Source organism: Geospiza fortis, unplaced genomic scaffold, assembly GCF_000277835.1.
Source record: "Geospiza fortis unplaced genomic scaffold, GeoFor_1.0 scaffold98, whole genome shotgun sequence".
NCBI lineage: Eukaryota > Metazoa > Chordata > Aves > Passeriformes > Thraupidae > Geospiza > Geospiza fortis.
The window spans coordinates 718,341-737,965 of NW_005054306.1; the positions used below are offsets into that span (position 1 = coordinate 718,341).

General features: G+C 42.3%; 1 long non-coding RNA gene across 1 annotated transcript; it reads left to right on the forward strand.

The window, feature by feature from the left end:
• The first annotated feature begins 1,496 nt into the window (after nucleotides 1-1,496).
• On the forward strand, nucleotides 1,497-2,836 carry LOC115949554. Its single transcript, XR_004082995.1, has 3 exons — nucleotides 1,497-1,518; nucleotides 2,461-2,530; nucleotides 2,780-2,836. It is a non-coding gene; the product is annotated as an uncharacterized LOC115949554 (long non-coding RNA).
• The last annotated feature ends 16,789 nt before the right edge of the window (nucleotides 2,837-19,625 follow it).

Consider the following 19,625-nt stretch of genomic DNA (forward strand, 5'->3'; position numbering starts at 1 on the left):
CATTTCAATTACAGAGTTTTGTTTTACTGCGAGATGAGTAAGAATCGTGAGTTTTGGCCCGAGACTGCTTCAGCAGTTATGTGTCATGCTTAATTTTACTGCACAGCAGTTTGCCAGATATACCATATTGGAGACATGTTGATCTTTGTCGTTTCCAAAACTGACACTTCCTTTTCCAGTCCTGCCTGTTAAACTATTTCAGTTGGACAACACTAAGCTTTTGAAGAAGGCTGATGCTTCACCCCATTTTGATACTGTATTTTAATTCAAGGGTTTAGTCAAACTTACATGCCAGTTCAGGTTGTGATTTTTATTTTATTAGTAAACATAGTGATATTGGGATGAAGCCATATTACAAACACAGATATACCCTTGGCTGATCCAGTGATGGAGAGGCGTGCCAAAACCGGTTTTGCTGCCCATCAGCTCTTGTTTCTGTGTTGTTTCTAATTTTTATGTGAACATTCTGGCTTTCTCTTCGCTACAGAATTAGTCCTGGTCATATCAGTACAGCTTATGCCAGTACAAGCCTCTAGTACAGGCAATGCCATAGTCTGTTTTAAAGCCATTATGAGAGGTCAGAAAAAGTGGTGTGAAGGACTTTATTACAGAGTTCTAGGATTAGGGCCATGACCTAGCTGCTGGAATTTCAGTCAGTAGACTTTCCCTAGTTGGCCAGAACTTACGGATGTTTTGGTTCCTTGCAAGCTGAATTATTAATCTCCTCTTAAGTCTCAGGTGGGTCTGGCAGAGCGTGTGATGACAGGAGGAAAACAGGTCTTTCTATAAACTGTAGTTTGAGATAAATGAAGCAGCTGCTGTTGGGTCTTTGGCCTTGTTACTTTTGTGCATTGTTCTGTGTATCTGCCCTCTGGAATATCACATAACTGTAGAACCATGGAATGGTTTGGGTTGGAAGGGTCATTAAGGGATCCTGCAGTTCCAACTCCCCTGCCATGGGCAGGGACAGCTTCCACTGGACCAAGATGCTCCAAGCCCCATCCAGCCTGGCCATGAACACTTCAGGGATGGGGCAGCCACAGCCTAGACTTGTCCATCACATAGGACTTACTGTAACCCCTCATCTGTCTGGATGTATCTTCACTAGTCATCTTAAAAATGTGCTAAAGAACAAACATACAGAGACAGCTCTTCAAGAAATCAACATGTGGAATTTTCATGCTCATGTGATTTTTTTCTTGTAAAATGAAATGAGGATATACTAATTTCATTTTCTTCTCATTTAGAAAAAAATCAATTTTTATAGAAATCCTTTCTTTCTGACATAGATGCTTGCATTTATTTGTGATTGTTTCATTTGAGACTGGGTGAAATCAGTATGTGCCATTGGTTTGTGCATCCACTGAGATATTCACATGAAGCTCTATCTGCTTCTGTGTAGCTCTTGTTGAAATCCAAAACTATATTTATTTTCAGTGTGAACACAGCCAGAGAAGTTAATCCCAGCATCTTGAATGCAGCATTACCTAAAGGCTGATGATATAGAAATAATTGAAAGTAAGTACAGCAAAGTTGTTGAGATAAATTTTGACATCAAAATGTAGGTTGGTTCATAAAAAGTTGCAGTGACAATAGGTTATAGTGACAGCTTTTCAACAACTGTATAAGCCTCCAGATGGAAGGGAATTTGGCTTAATGAATTATAGGCAGTCTGTGTAACACAAGCTCCTTTTTTAGGAGCAGCTCAGAATAAAGAATAAACTTATTCATACTGGCATGTGTTAAATAACATCATTGTTAAAAACATGGGATTGAAGAGACTGAGAAATGAAGGAATTAAAAAAAAAATACCAAAACTGTTAATATCTCAACCTTAGGGCTCCTGAGTAGGGCACTGACTTCTTTGTTGTAGAAGAACAACACTCAGAAGTCATCATTTCAGAATGATCTGATAATGAAAGTTGTCACTGGCCAACTGTGGAGGCTCACAGCCTTCTGGTAACAGGTGACCCCACTGCAGAACCTCCACCTTTGTGCACTTACTCTGGGTCTGGAGTAGCCTGAGCTGGTTAAGGTTGTTACTTACACCTGGGGACAGAGAGTCAGAGCTCCTGAGAGCACTTAATTCCCAACCTGTGGCACAGACAGGCCGCATGACCTTGGCAAATTACTTAATATCTGCTTTCCCATCCAGAAAATGATGATGATACTTACCTGCCCCCAGGAGAAGCATTTGGGCTTCATTAAGGATTAGGACATGCTATTAGTTTAGTTAGTTGCGTTGAAATGTGCTCAGTAAGCAAAAGTTATTGTTAAAAAATGAATGAGGAGAAATGCTGTCAAAGTAGTCCAAAGGACTGAGCCAGTCTGAGAGCAGTATCTGAATAAAATCACATGTGCCATGATGTCAGAGCAGGGGAGTGCGACTGAAAACTAAGAATAAGCAGCAGATGTCAGTGACTCATTAAAATAACAAACTTGTATTTCTAATTTTGTCAGCGTACCGTGGCACTTTCGATAGGATGGATTAACCGCTGATGAGCTTTGCAGGATTTTGACACACATGGCGGTGAGTTGAGGACATGGCTGTGGCCTTCTGCCTGCCTTGCTGGATCTGTCTGTGCCTGGCTTATGAGGCGGGATTCAAATACACAGACTGAGGATTTAGAAATGCAGGGAATTTCTGTGAAGCTACTAATCGTAGATGTATAAAATTGCTAAGTTCTCTGGGTAGGGGTGCTTTATTTTGGTAGGGAGTAATTTTCTAGCAGGTCTGTGACTTCAGAAATTTTCAGGTGGCCTGATTTGTATCTTCCAGCTCCAGCCAGCAGCCATGTCATGGATGGATACATTTACTGTGGAAGTGGAACCAACACAAAGTATTAGGTATTTTCTTACAGCAATAGTCATAAGGATGTGTAATTATTTATCCCACTCCTTGTTTCTTGGGTGCAGAAATCTTGATTGTACTGGCAAGGCAGATGTGTATGTTTTGTCAGCGTGACTGTGTGTTTTTGATACTCCATCTCCTGAAACTCTGTGAGGACTCATTTTTCTCAGCATATTTTATAGTTAGGAGCACCTGGATCGTTACCCGTGCACCTCATGAAGCCTTTTTCTAACTCATTTTCCTAATTAGCAGCCCATCCCTGCCTCGTGTGGATAATAACGCTTTCATCCATGGATAATAACACTTTCATCCTTGCACAGGTGAAAGGATGCTCTCCACAGCAGCCATTTTTTTTCCCCTTTGCATCTCTAAAATGGCCTAACATTATTTTGGGGATGGGTTTTTGTACCAACCTTGAGCTCTGCCAAGGCACGCTGGAGGTCCTGCCAAAGCTTGTTGTGGAGCTGCAGGAAGAGAGAGTCTGAGAGAAGAAGGAGCTGAGTGGCTCCGTCAGCCTTCGCCTGGCCCCAGGCGCTGCAGCTCTCCCGGAACACAACAGAGCCTTGTCCAGCCCTGAATGACAAACAGTTCTATATTAAGGGAAACATGAAAACTCAGCTTATTAGAAGCCACAGGGTTGATTGAAAGCGTAATAAATGGCAGCCTACCAACAAAGATTGTTGCTCTGGGTAGATAATCTGATTAGTAAATATTTATTTCATTACAGAGTCCCTTTTATGGTTTGATCCGTGTGCAGTCAACAATTCTAAGTGACCTCTTCAGCATTTTAAATGGGATCTGGAGGCTCTGCCATTTGAACCAGGGATACCATAAACAAATAAAACAGTTTCAGTGCTATTGGAGGTAGTGGTATGAAGTGCTATAGTATTTATTTAGAGAATAAGTGGCATCTGCTATTTGGTTAGGCAGTTTGTTTATTTTGAACTAATTTGTTTAATCTTAAACTTTGAGAAGATACAGAAATATTGCACTCATGTGGGGACAATTGAAAGACATTAACTCCTCAGTTACTGCTGTGTGGGCATTCATTTCACTGGTGCCGCTCACTAACAAATCTCATCACCTAATGGCCCACAAATTGTTTTTACCTGGGTTTTTCAAGCACTGTAGCAAATACTTTCTGCCCAGACATGCCTGGTGTAATCAGCTATCAGGAAGAAAGGAAAAATATACAAATTTTCACCAGCTTTGCTGGTGCATTATATGTACCAGAGCAAAGCAAACAAATCTGAATATCTTAATAGTAGCATTATACATATATATTGCTCAGTCATTGTCCTCAGAACTCTTCAATGTAATGTTCAAGGTCTGCAGATACAATAAAAGCATTTTTACTTTGTCCGGCGTATCAGATAAAGGAATGCAGATTGAGGAGAATGCAGTACTTTCTCCCACTGGAGGTTGTGGTTTTAGCTTTAAATTCAGAAAATGCTTAAGAGAACCTTATGAAATGTAATAAAGTTCTCTTTCCCCGAGCTCACACTCTCAATCTGAAATTGTATTGAGGGAATTTGGGTTTCAATAGTGTCCTTACGGAGCAGCTATGCTTATTACTTAGATATTAGAGATGCCCTGTTGATGTACAAGCGTTTGAATTCCAAAGGGAAATAAAGTCTGTATTTTCAGCTTATTATTGTACAATATTGTAGGCACTCTGCAGTAAGCGTCAGAAAAAAACTCTTTCTCTTCTAACTTTCACCACCTAACGTGCTGTCTTGGCTTTCTACCTCTACTGCAAAAGAAAACATCAGCTTAGATTTCCAATTCCCTAGTAAGAGGTTATGTACATTATAACACTATTGTAGCTAATGTAGTTTATATACTTAATTCTTTGTGCTAACAGTGGTGGCCACAGTCTGAGGTTGTCATGACACCTAGGTGCTCAAGGAAAGGACTAAAATTACCCAAGAGCAGGCTGAGAAGCAGGCAGCATGTCCTCTCCTACTTTGTCTATTCCAGCCCTGGCCTTTAACATCCTGCTGAGTTTACCCTGTAAATACAGGGGCATGCCAGTGAGCACAGCTGTGGGATGGCTCACTCAAAGGAGCAGAAGCAAAACCATGCAGCTGGCACATGGAGGAAGTCGTGTATGCCTCATCCCTGGAAGTGCTCAAGGGTAGGTTGGATGGGGCTTGGAGCAACTTGGGCTAGTGTGAGGTGTCCCTGCCTACAGCAGGGGGGTTGGAATGAGATGATTTTTAAGGTGCCTTCCAAACCATGCCTTTATATGATGATTTCTGTGTACTCAGAAGGAGCTGCTCTGGGTAAAAATGCCTTGTCACATCCCTCACCATCTCTTTTTAACTTGCATATGCTCCTGCAGCGTTGTGGGAATACCTTCCTCACAGCCTGGCTTGTGAATGCCTTTCCAAATCCTTTTTCCCACCCATGCTGAAGTGGAAAGCTGAAAGCTCTCAGCTTTCTCTGCTCTCAGCATGAAACAGAGCATGGAGGGGATGCTCCAGGCAGGCAGCAGCTCCAAGTTAACTGTCAGGTCAACAGGGAAGGCCAGGAGCTGGTCAGTGTGCTCCCAGTGCAGCCGGGGTGATGTGCCTGCCTTTTGTAATGGACAGGGTTATTTATAAATGATACACAGAGGGATTCTGAGGTCGGCAAAGGCAGTGCCAGGGCAGCGTCAAAAAATACTTGAAGGTTTTAGTTCAGCCAAGATCACTGGCCATGTTTTCCACAGCCCAAAAAAAGCTCCAAAATGAGAGGGAATGAAAGACTTCTGCTCGGTCTCAGAAGAACTTTCTCCACTTCCAGTTGTGCAGCCATTAAAAGACGGACAAGCAATGTTGTGCAGGTATCAGTAGAGCTCCTCTTCTCTGTTTTATTTCTTTCTGACCCCAGCAAGTACAGAAATCTTGCTGCTTCAATAAAAACTAAGGACAGGATTTGCCCAGCTGAAATGAGGAAGCTTTGGCATTGACTTCAATCAGGATGGTTGGAGCTGAGCACCCACATGACTTTTGGTTCATGATTCCTATGGGCAGCTTCAGCACTTTTGTACATAACTATTCTGCTTTGCATTTCATTATGTTTATTGAAGCTGTGCTCTAATTCTAGGTTTGGGGGGCTTAGCCCCTGAGGTTTATTTAGAAGTGGAGGAGAAAAGTCACTCTTGTGCTGGCTTTTTGGTCTTCCTGATGTAGCGAGATAGAAGACATGTAATAATTTATTGCCACCTTAAATATTGATTTATTATTTTTCATGGCACATTTATTCAAATCTTCATGCTAACAAGGTTTGCACCGTCACTCTGTGTGTGTGCACATGTCCACACATCAATACTCATTAATACTGGATGTCCTGTCAATTCCTTGAAGTGACACAGAAGTGGACCATGCATTTGAAACTGTATATTGGCATTTAAGAATTGCCGGTATCAATCAAAGATTTTTCTCCCAAAGAAAGGAAGAGCCCGGCCAAATAAACAAAAAGTCCTTCTGAGATGTGCAGTCTTTGCTGCTGAAATTTTGAAAGGCATTTTTTAACCTAAAGAACAGGTTTTTTGCAAAGAATGTAGTACACAACTCACTGAGTTAGGTTGATGGCTGGAGATGTGTGTTTTTGTGCGTTTTCACCCTTGGTTTCATGGATGGCTTAAGAATAGCAAGGAGCCGGTTCTTCAAGCTGAGGCTCCATACCCATGGCTGCAACCTTCTGAGCCCTGGAGATGATGAAGCAAGCTGGGAGGGCCCAAGCACACCTCTCAGGCAGAGCAGATTGAGACAATTCAATAGCATCAGCCATTCCACTAAAGCCGGATGAGCACATTGTGCTGCATTTCTCCAGCAAAATGAGTATGTATGCTTTATGGCTAATAAATACACTGGACAAATTGAAATGGGAGCTAAAATGTCCAGTTCCAAGGGAGTTCATTGTGGAGAGAAAAATTTCCCGTGCTCTTTTCCTGTTCTCTGGTTTTCATTTTTATGGGGTTGAAGAAGTCAGGTTGTTGATAGTGCATCCTGTGAATTGTGAGTCCTCTGCAGGTGGTGGTAGATGACAGGGGGCTGTCCCCACTTCCCACACATCAGGGCCTGGAAAATCCATATAGCTCTGGGAGTTATTTTTCAGTGGGTTGGCAAGGACTTTGCTGGAAAGAAATAATTGTTCTAATAGCTTCTTTCAGAGCAAAATGGGTGGTCTGGCTTGGGCACCAAGCAGTTGATGAGCAATTTCTGGCAGTTGTCAGCTCATCACACCACTGGCCTCTTCATCCTTAAGCAACAGCCTGACTTCACATGGCATTTCCTTCCACTGCAAGGAAGTGGATTGTTGCATGGATCAGGACTCGTGTCTCAATCTCCCTGTAGCATTGCCGTGTGATGCCTTTGCTCTCACCTTCCTCAGCTGGAATTTGAAAAAGCCAAACTCAAGACTCAAGAGAAGCTGTTGCACTGTGGAGTTTTTAACCCCTAAATGATAAAATTGCTTCATGATTGGGCATATCCACTGTGGGCTGAGGGGTGATGGAGGGTTCACAAGTGATCCTCCACATGTGCCTTTTCTGTATATAGATGATGTTGATGAAATCCTGGTCTCCAGAGGGTTTCTAAACAGGACAGAGCCCCATGTTCCTGTGTGGTACCCTGTCCATAGCACTCACAGCTTCACAGATAGGAAAGCCTGCCAGCCTGTCTCCATGAAGGTCTTGGGGTGGTGTCACCCATGGCACACTTGGCTCATGGGTTACATCAGACCTGAATTGAACTCCATGGTCACTGTTGGCCACCACTTCAGTCATGTCACACTTATTTGTCCAATGTCTCTTTCAATTATGCCCTCTGTTCATATGTCCTTTAAGTAGTTTCTTTCCTAACTTCCCTCTGTTAACAATTTTGTGCTAATATGTTCCATTTTCCCCCAAATGTCTGCTATCTGCCCATTTTGTGTCCTGTTTACAGTTGAAACTCCTTTGCATTATGTATTCAGTAAGAAATGCATTGCTCTGTGAAATGCCTTCTGCCTGCAAACACCCCATTTCCCTTAAGACTTCCAGCAATGATCTCTGAAAATATCCACACCACTTCACAGAGAGCTTGTCTCTGGTGTATTCAGATGTCAAACTGTTTGTGTCTCGGCTTGGAGCAGACACTGTCTCATTTGTTTGCAAAGCCCTACTGTGCACATGGGACACTTCTCAATAAATAATAGCACCAGATTTGTCTGCTGCATCCTATAGTAAAATTTCAAAATAACCCCAAACTTTTCACAGTTGAGGACTGTCTCTCCTTGCTTTCTTCTCTGCATTTTAAATTATGTTTTTGCTATGCTTCCATTAAGCTTTTGCAATTGCATTCTTCAGTGTGTGAGAGCTCACCTTGCACAAAATCAGGCTAAAAAATCAACCACAGATTCCCAGTGGAGAATCTTCCTGGAAAGGCTGGAATTACTTTTGATGAAGAAGACACCATGATCTCTAATACCACTTCCTTTTTCTAAGCCTGGAGACTGGGTGAGGTGGAGGGTGAAGTGAGGAGCAGAAAGCTGATGCATTTCATGTGAGCTGAACCCACCGTGGGTGTGGGGGATCTAACACCATCCCCAAAAGGAAGGACAGGACTTGTCATTCTCTGACACACAGCTGGGCCAAGCAGGGCTAAACTGAGTAAGCTCCATGTGGCTGTTTCCCCCCAGCCTTCTTGCCATGCTCACCTCTGACATGCCCAAACCCCTGGCAGGAGCAGGACGCTGAGCAGTGAGGTGGAACTTTGGTCAGGTGCTGTTTGCTTCCTCCTCCACCTGGATCCCTGCTGTTTTTCCACTGAGTTGCATGAAGCATCCTGGGGTTTTTTGCCCATTGGGAGTAAAATAAAGCAAAATGGGGTACTTTAGGTAGCTGTTGCAATTAAGAGAGTGGTATTGTGGAAATCACCCAGGCAGTATCAGAAGAGGGTGAGCTGCAGTGGAACCAGACAGCCCTGCTCTGTCCATGAGTCTGCTGCTTTTGATACAGCACTGTTGGCAATTTCAGGGCAGGTGTGTGTGGAAGCAAACAGGGCTCTGAGGGGGCTTGAAAGAAGGGATGTTATAAATTTACCGTAGTAGCACTGTGTTGCTAGAGGTGCCCACAGGCCTATTTCACCATCCTGCTTTTCTGCCTGTTGTCCCTGCTGTTCTTGAACAAGCAGGATATTTAAATACATGAAAAATTGCTGTCTCCAAGGGACATGGCCTACTTATAACAGCAACTAATCTGTGAGGTGACCAACCAACAGCACCACCTGAGAGTTTTGGGTTTGTTTGTGCTCATGAGTGTGTCTGCACATCACAGCTGCTTCTCTGCTCAAGAGCCGCTAGAGTATTGTAATATTGAGGAATCCTGCTCTTGCCCAGAAGCTGATTGCAAAACAAACCCTTACTGTCGTGACCTGCAATTTGTACAGTGGATGGCTTTAAAATTAGGGTTTGGCAAATAACTGATCCATCTGGTAGACTGCCAAATTGAAAAATATCATCACCAACACCAGTTAAATGCTCCTAGATGACTAAACAGCACTGGGCCTATTTCTTCTGATCAGCACAAGAGCTGCAGAATGAAGAGGAAAAAGAAAGTACAAGGAGAATGAGGTTTTACTGTCAAACAAAGGAATCCAATGCACTCAAGAAAAGGCTTAGTCCTTTGAAGAAAAGTGGGGGAGAGAAAGGCAGACTTCACAGAGGGGGAGAAGTGCATGTCTGCCCTTTCACCTGGTAACTCAATTCTGCACCCAGGGTGGCACTGACCAGGGTTGCCATCCCTTTCCTGCCTGGTAGAGCCTGGATCCATCCCCCTGTGAACAGCCAGCCTTGTGCACCCACTCTGCACCACTCTGCACCTCTTCCTGCCCCTACCACGGTCTGGGTGCTCAGACAGCAAGGGGGACATCCCCACCATGACATTACTCACACCTTCATATTCTCTCTCCTGATGAATAGTGCAGGTGTTTCCATCCAACAGACTCCACAATGTGAATTGCAGCCACATGGGAGTTTGGACTTCTTCCTGGAAAGTGGAGGTCTTAATTTGCATCTGTCTCAGAGCTGGGCTACAGCAAGGCTCCCACTGTTTCCCACCTCTCAAGAGGACTATATTGAAGTTGTTTTCCTTTAATCTCTCCCATTTCACATCAGCTCTGCTGTGCAGCAAACACATAAAACATGCTGTACGTATACGTGGCATCATACAGCAGTAAGTAGAAATTAATACAAGTCTGCTATTGTAGCAGATGTTCTTGCAATTCCCTAGAACAGAGCAGTCAGGCATTAAGGAAGAAAGAAAATTAAAATAGGCAGGAATAGCCCACCTGGCTTGATGTTATGCTGAATTTTTGGAGAAAAAAGCAGCAAGAAGCTGGGAAGCATGGTCAGGGATGGGACCCTGCCATCAGAGTCCTTTGAGTGAGAAGACCAGACCTCAGTCAGAATAAACCGGGAGGCCCCAAAAGATGGGTGACAGAGAGTCTTGGCAGTATGTGACATGAGAGAAGGCCAGCAAAGTATCTTGGGCATAAATTGTAGTTGGCACTTCAATAATCTTGAAACCCTTGCTTTGGCAGACTGATCGATTTTATCAGAATCAGATGGACATTAGAAAAATATATTTTCTGGACTAGATTTTAATTTAGGGATCGATCAACTGTGGCATTGTCCTTTCTCTAAAAGTCAGGTCACCTCCATGTCCTTAGGCTGTAGAATACATGTCTTTCCCAGATATTCAAGTCTCTGAGACACAGTTTAATTTGTAATGTTGTAAATATCTTCAAGTTTCCCAGTTCTTGTGATTTGATTGCAAGTTTTGCAGTACTGTGTGATTTGGGAAGGGGAAAACCTCAGCTGTGAAACTGTGAAGCTGTGAGGAGACATGTTTGGTTGCTGCTTTTTTTTTTTTTTTTCCTGCTGGCTATTACCAAAGATCTGTTAGAAGTGTCCTGAATATAATGTTTTTTTCTGAAATAAGTAGGAAAGGCAGCTGCATGTGCAAAGAAATGCATTTCCATGCCTCAGGTTTGGAACCAGGGAGCCTGGTGGACCCATCACATCTGGCTGTGTCATAAGGTCTGAAGCCAAGCCCCCCACAAAGAGCTCTGCTGTTCTTTCATGTTCAAGGATGGGTGCCCAGTTGATTGTATAGATGAATCCAAACTGGGGCTTTCCATGTTCTTACTGCATTTAACCATTGCCGTCTGTCTCCAACTTGCATTTCAGCTCTGAATCTTGATGAGAACAGATATGCCACATTTTCTGTTCATTGGGCAGGTAGGAGGTAGGCTACTTTCCTTTTTTCTCAGGAACTGTAGCAGAGTCCTCTGCTGCTTTACATAAAGTTCCCTGTGCTCAGATGTTTGATTTATCCTAGTTCTTATGCATTAATAATTTCCTTTTCTCTCATTTATCATCTCTGGCGAAGTTAGAACTCTTCATGCAGATACAGATTGTTCTAATAATAAAAATAGCAGTAAAAATAATTCTTGGTGCTTCTGCTTGTTCTGCAACAGCTTTTTCTGGCTGGAAAAGTATCTTTCACGTACATCAGGGAAGTCCTAAGCACAGATTTAGGCTGAATGAAGAATGGATGTGAAACATGTTGGAGTGAGTCCAGAGGAGGTCACAAAGATGGTCCAAGGGCTGGAGTACCTTCTTCACTATGAGGGTGATTAGACCCCTGAACAGGTTGCCCAGAGAAGCTGTGGATGCCCCATCCCTGAAAGTGTCCAAGGCCAGGTTGGATGTGGCTTTGAGCAGCTTGAGATAGTAGAAGGTGTCCCTGATCATGGCAGAGAGATTGGAATGAGATGATCTTGAAGGTCTCTTCCTTCCAGGCCAAACCATTCTGTGATCCTGTGGTTCACTTGAGACTGCCCTTTATGTTTGACCTTAGGTTTTTATAGATGTCAATTTTCCTTTTCACTTAGTCATTGACCTTTAGCAAGAAAGAAAGATGAGGGGAGGTTAGAAATCCAAATAGGTGATCTCTGCTGATCTTTTTTAGACGAGTCTATGGTATTCTTAAGGAGATCTGGTGAGCAAGTGAAGCATCATTTCCTCTCCTTGGTCTCTTTTCTCCCTGCCGAAAGTGAGATTAAGAAATAAACTCATAAATATTCTTTCTTTGCTGCCTGCATATAATGTTTCTACATTTCACTCTTCACATATATTTCTTTCTTCACAGCCCCTCAACTGCTATTTGGTCATTTATGCAGGAAGCCTGTCACCATTGTGGTAGAGCCATCATCCTACAAAGCCATTTTAAAATTGTCTTTTTCTGTGAGCAGAACAAAAGGGATTAATGCTGATGACTTCTCCTTTATCTCAGATTTTATGTACAGATTGTGGTGGACATTTTATTTATGTGTTTCTGGAAAATCAAATAATTTCCCAGCTGTACAGCTCTATTAGGCTTGTAAAAAAAAAATAAGAAGGTTTATTTTGGGCAGGTTTAGGGTGTGTTTAGTCTCACACCCTTGAAATACTATAAATATTCGCAGGCATTTTTCAAATAACATCAGATCTAATAGATGATATTTAAAGTTACTAAACGTTAGATGTGTTATTAAACTGATCTGAAAAATACGTTCTCTTCTCTTGTAATTAATCTCATTAAAAAGTCTTTAGCTGGTATGGAGAAATAATGGATCTTTAATGTTTTGTTTGATATTGAAAGCAAGTTTAATAGTGAGCCATTAAAAAGTAGTTTTAATGTGCCACTCAGCATGCATGGTGATCACTTGCAATCCATGATGCCTAATCTAAAGGTGATGAAAACTTCATCTTGGGTCAAAAAGGTGCAGGAGAAATGTGCTGAGGGAGGGATGGGTTGGGTAACTTGGCACTGGGGGACCAACATCTTCTGCTCTGAATAGAACAGCCCCAGTGAAAAGCAGCTCATCTTGCATGTCAATAGTTGGTAGTTCAAGAAGTCACATATCTCAGGCTACCAGTGTGTGGTCCTGTTTTATGAAATATATACACATGTATTCTCAACTTTTCTTTTTTATGGTAGTTCTCATAATTCATGAAAATGCTAAAAATGCGTCATCTGAACTATTCCTGTTTCAAAAGTAGACCTCAAAATTTATCTGCAAGCCAAGTGAGACTGGCCACTAAATGTCTGTGGCATATCTTGTAATCACTGGAAACAGTTCAGCTGGATCTTATTCAGACAGATGGATCTTACTCTTCGGTGGATATTGTTCAAAGAGTTTCCATGTCTATTTTGGGAATGGGAACCACCTATGACAAATATCCAGAGACCTACAGAATCCTGTTGGAAGAAGACTGTGAGTCAGCCAGCTCCCTAAGGATTTGGGGCTGGCAACTTAAAACCTTCCAGGTTATCACAGAAAAAAAAAAAAAGGCAGCAAATACGTTGTTTAGTGACAAACCTTTCACTGGGAGTGACTTAAACATTATTTATTGGGGTTTATTGACAAAGGAAAAGACCAGCTAATTCTGCTTGCATGTAGCAGGGTGTTGGGCACCCTCTGACAGGTGAGAAGGAAAGGGTGAAGGTGGTTTGTTGGGATTTGAATAAGGTCTGTGATATGGTCACATGTAACATCTTCTCAAGTAAAACAAGGAGGAGTGGTCCAGCTGAGAGGGAAGCCCAAGACAACCCCAAGGCTTGGGCTGGCCCATGCCAAGGCTGTCCCCTTCTTGTCTCAGGGGCATTCACATGGATGATCACCTCAGGGGGAGGAGAGGAAGGCTTGGAGAGTACAGAGGTGACTTTCTGTTGACTGGTTTATCAGTGCAAGGCAATTCTGTACACAGTTGTGGAAGTAGGAGAGGAAAAAAAAAAACAACAACAAAATGCACAAACATAAAAGGGGGATTCGTGGGCTGGGAGACAATACCTGAAATAGGAGCTTTAAGTCAGCTAGTAGGAAAGTCTGGTGACAGATACAGCTAAGCACTGAATTGGGCTCCTTGGCAAGGTTTTGAATTGTCTTCTCAGGAGACCTTTAAAAACTTACGGTGATACGACATTGGCAAACAGCTTTCAACTGTAGGAAGGCAGGTTTAGATTAGATGAAGGAAGAAATGCTTTAAGGGTGGTGAGGGAATGGCACCGGCTTCCCAGCGAGGTTGTGGATTTCCTCTCCCTGTAGATGTTTAAGGCTAGGATGGAGGAGGCTTTGAGCAACCTGGTCTAGTGGAAGATGTCCCTGCCCATGGCAGGAGTGTTGGACTAGATGATCTGTAGGGTTCCTTCCAACCCAAACCATTGTGTGATTCAGTGATGATGAGATGTGTACACCAGGGTGAGGCTGTGTTTGTAGGTACCACCTTTGAAGTGTCCAGTTGAGCTCCTTCTGGCTTTCTACTTGTTCCATTTTCAGGTAACACCTCTCAGGCTGGGCTCATATCAATATCAGCCTGTAATGGGAGAATGTTGGCACTGTGGAAGCTCAGCCCTGCACCTCCATTCTTGCTGAATTCATCTTCCTTAACTTGTAACCTATTTCATGACAAATACTGTCTGGATATAAAGTAGAGAAATATATCTGACAATTATGATGGAATTTTTGTGCTTGTAGAATTGCTTTGGCAACATCTGTTTTTTCTAACATTTAAATAGAAAAAGCATTACAAACTTTCATTTGCAGTTTAGATAGCTGGGAGTTCAGGTGGAAGAGCCTTTGCATCATCCTTGCTCATTGTTAAAAAGACATGGGGAAACTGGCAAGAAAACAACCTGCTTAATATTAAGAAATGGGACTGAAAGTGCAAATTTTCTTGGCTGTGTTATAAGCTGGGTTTGGCAAGTCATACAACTCTTCACTTTACGTAGCCTCTCTGAGGCTCAGTCTGATCTCTCTTGGGAAGTTTTGGAGTAATGAAGAGAGACAGAACCATGTAAGTGCTAAATATTATTGTTATTCTCATTTATTCTGTGCAGAGTTTTTTATTTAAGTGCTACATTTTTGTATCTTCCTTAAAAGGATTACAGGAACATTTTCTTTCCCCCTTCCCTATAGTTCACAGAAGTTTGTATAACTAGTTTCTTGGTACAAATTGGAACCTCACAGATTTCCCATTGCTTTTAAGTAAATTGCTACATTGCATGGTCAACATGTTTGTGAAGAACATACATGTATATAAACTGCAGGTTAAATGTGTGGGGCCAGGCAGATACCCTGGTCTTGGTGGTGATACTGAATACTGTGGGCTAAGAAATATTAAGTCACTGTGACAGTGCTGAACACAAAGGGATAACTTCCTCTTTCTTGTGGCACAAAATCAATGTATAGCGTCAAGACTGTATATTGACAGCTTGATTATAAAGGACACTGAATATACTTGACCCTGGAATAGCACCAGGATGGAACAGAACAAGACATTTATACAGCACCAACAAGGGTAGCATGCATTAAATCCTGCTTGCTATTCTCAGTTACATGAGATATTTTTAGCTCTTGTTACCATTACTCTTTCTTTTTCATATCTTTTTGTTTTCTATGTGCTTTTCTTTAGCACTTTGGCACTCATGCTTCCTCCACATGTGTCGCTGGCAGTTCAGCTCTGTGACAAAGCTTTGTCATGACACTCTACTCCTTGCTCTCCTGGCAGATCTTGCTCAGTTTGTGGGGGGAAGGCACAAGCTTGCCATTGAGACTGGGTGAGACCCAAATCTTATATGAGTTTTGCCCTTTTAATTTCTTGTAGCAGGGGTGAGGTTGGTGCTCTGGGGAGGTTGGCAGTGTACACACTCAGACTGGGGCTGGCAGGAACCACAACAGCAGAGCTGGTGGGTCTCCATCACCCTGCTGAGCGGTCGTTTGTCCCTCTGAGCCTAACAGCAAAGGAGCAATCCCCATGGCATGTCTCTCTGCCTTCCTACATGTGTTTTCCATCCTGTTTCAGGTGTTATGTCCTCTCTTAACACCAACTGTGAGTTAACTGGGCCAGAGTGCTATCCTACCCACTTCCAGCTGGAGTATAAGACGGGACTAAAATGAAAGACCATAGTAAACATTATGATTCATCTCATCCAAAAAGGACAGAACTCTAAAAATGGTAGCAAGAACAATCTCTGCCTTCTCTATTTTAACTTGTAGATAGCTGCAGTTACTAAAAGCATATTAGGCAGTTGCAAATGAGGGAGAAATTCGTCTGCATGGTAATTGCTAAAAATGGATTTGGCGCTAGGAAATTTGTGAGAAGTTCCAGTTTTCACAGGAGAGTGTAACCTCCTGCTTGTGAGTCACTTCTGTGGCTTTGCTTCCTACCTCATTACTGCCTGACCCTGAGCATTGCAAAACTTGATCTCTCTTTTGCCACAGAATAAACCACAGTGACATGATCTGCCACCTCTCCTTGACGTGTTCTGCTTCCAGTTACTGTTTCCTCTGTCATTTCATTGCTGGCATAGTTCTCATAATACTGTTATCTCTGTTTCATTGTTGTTGCCCTTATTTTCCTTTGGCAGTGAGCACAAATTTCAAAGAAATGAAAGCTATCTCAGCTGTTTTCCCAAGCAGAGCAGTCTCACCAGCCTGGCTATCTGATACACCCATCCCAAATGGGATTTTGTTCACCCTTCTCTGCACATCTCTTTTTTCTTACCATCATCATTTGTGGAATGACTAACTGATGGGAGAATCTCTCCCAAAGCCAAGGAGACACAAGCAGCTATATCATTCCTTTTTTCCTTTTTCCTTTTTTTTCTTTTTAATTTTTTTCTTATTTTGAAGGGCTAACATTTAGAGATTTCATCATTCATGTTTCTACAGTCAGTAAGCAAAGGTCAGTCCATGCTGTAAACAGAGCTGTGATTGTGGTACAAGTCAGGACACCATCCAAGCCTTAATCACAGCAGCTTGTAACAAAAACAGGGGAGGTGCAGCAGGGTAAATGCCATTTGTGGCTCACTGTGTGGCTGAGGATCCAGCATCACCCTGGTACCCAAGGAGCTGGAGTTACACTGATTAAGTACTGCTGGAGGTGCTGCAGTTGTAATTGCTTCCCAGTTATCATCCAAATATCTTCTTTGGTTTTTTCCCCCCTCTTTGCAACAGATCAGGAAGGAAAAGAGCTGTTTTAACTGAGGTGGGTACTCATCATTCCCCTCCCAGTCTCAAGCGTTCAGGCAGGCACACATTCAGCAGGGAGAAGTTGCCTTCCGTGATCTCGGTGACTGTTTCTAGCAAATTTAAGCAGGATATTAGATTGCTATTTTACATTCTCCCAGAGCTGCTGAAGCACAGTGTGGATAAAGTTGAGTGCACATCCGTCAGAAGAGGAAACATTATCCTCTTTTTTTATTATTTAGAGAATATTGGTGCATACAGATGAGCTTGGCTCTGGCAAGTCATTTAGGGAGAAAAAAAACTTCAAATCATTGGAATCCACTTACCACGTCATTCTCCCTCTCAGAGTAACTTTCAGTCCTAGGTTCTTTGTAAGAAGCAGTTACATAAATTAGGGAACTGAAACATGTTGTGTTTATGTGCATGTTTGTGTAGTATCCATCACAAAATGCAGCTGTCTCAGAGGGGGATTTTGCAGTGCTTAAGAGGTGCACCACATCACAAACCAGATGACAGCACGCAGGGAAGAGAACCTTATGCAATTAGAACTACAATTTGCTACAGAGAATAAATCTGGCAAACTCATCCCTGTCAAGTTGTTTATCTGTTTAGCTCAGTTGCATTAACAAAGAGAAGCCCAAAGCACTGTCTCCTTTTGTGCTGGGGGTTTCAGCACACTGAGCTAGAAGATAGTCCCTGAAATCAGTATCTTAGGATGTTATGATACCACACAAGAGGTGGATGAGCAAACAGATGGAGGGAGCACAACTGAGACCTTTACATTTAACATAATAAGCCATGGTCACACCACCTACCTAACTCTTCTGGAGTGTTTTGTTGTCCAATTCTCACGTAAAACACCCCAATTCTTGGGAAGATTGCCATAAAACCTTTACTGACTGCAGGGAAACAGGATTTTCACTTAAATCATATTTCTGGAATACTGTTACAAAATTGCACTTTTGAATATTTTATCCATGGCTTTGGTCTAGAAATAATCCATCAAATTGTGATGGGATGCATGCTGTTATTAGAGCTGATTTTCCTGCTCTTGTTTGTTGTTGTAATTTGCGGAGAAAGGCCATAAGTTAAATCTCTAATTCACAAGTTTTAATGTAAATCATATCCCATTACAGTACATCATAGTGATATAATACAATATGTTAGTTTGCCCTAAGTGGATGTATTTGTCTCTATTTTCTGGCTCAGATAATAGTTACCATCTGGGTGTGTGTTAATTTTTTGTTGTTGTTTCTTTTAATCATTTGTGTCACTGCTTGTTCTAAAGCCGAAAATGACTAAAATTTGAGGCTGATTTAGGAAATTGCCTGGAGAATATCAAAAGGAACATCAGACACTTTAAATGCTTCACATTTTTAACCTATTACCAAGAACATTTCAGTAGCCTTGAGGCAAGTTGCTCCCTCCATTCTCTGGTATCTGTCTTTGGATATCTTATAAAATCAGCAGCATTGGGGTTGAGCATGAGGGAGAAGGGCAGAATCCTAAGCTTCAAACTCTTTCTTTTATCTGGACTTAACAAATATCAGATAGCATTGTGAAGAATTTTGGTGTCTCCCACCCCCATGTGCAGCATGCAGAGAGATATGTCCAGCCTGACTCCAAATCTGAGTGTTCCTATTTCTGGCTGCTGTGAGCATTTGTGCTGCAGTCAGTTTTGTCTTCGGAGTCTGTGCATATAGCTGGAACATTCATTATCTCTGTATTTTTATATGCATGTATTTTGTACATCCTTCAGGCTCTTTTATTCAATCTCTTGCAAATCTCTATGCCAAGCCAGTAACGACACATCATATGAAGCAATGTAGATGCCTAATTTGCACCTAAATTTTATGTTCTGGTGAAGATGTCCCTGTAAAGTAAGTGCATAAATTCCTTATAAAGCCACTGGGGAGAAACAGTTGCTTTGAAGGCTCCCAAAGAGTGATCTTTTCTACCTGACATCGACACTTAAGTTGCTCTCAGTAGTGCTGTGATCTTTTTCCTTCTGATGAAATCTCAGGGATTTGAGCCATGATATTTTTTTTTCTTGTTCTGCTCTGGTGCAAGGTGGCTGTGGTGGTCAAAGATCACAAAGAAAACACTGAATTAAATTTGGCCTCTGCTGGGGAACAAAGTGTGTATATTCAGTTGTCTGGTTTGGGGCACCTATGAAAATATTTTAGATGTTGATTTGGAGAACATTAATGTAAGCTGCAAACTTGCACATGTTTAGATAAGGAGTAGATGCTTCACAGCATTACATCTGCCTTCTGACTGGTTCCTCATGCATAGGGCAAGCATGTGGCTGTAAAAGCTTTGTGTTTGAAGTCCTGTAACTTTTAAAACCTGAGCAAATACAGCCCTCTTTATTGTGGTGCAACCCTGTCCTTAGTGTCCAGAGAAGCTGTGGATGCCCCATCCCTGGGAGCATTTGAGGCCAGTTGGATGGAAGTTCGAGCAACCTGGTTTAGTGGAAAGTGTCCCTGCCCATGGCAGAGGGATTGGAGCTAAATGGAAGTTAAGATACAGCTTTCTAGACTGCCTTGGAACCCTTTACCCAATGCATTTTTCTCGCCACACACAGAGCAAGGGAGAATTTATCCCAACAGCTTTCCCAGACAAAATAAAAAGTGTAAATCATATTTTCTAATTATTTCTATTCAGACATGGAAATCCAAATCACACAGTCCCTAATGATGTTACACAGAATGAAGGGAAGGGCCTTTACC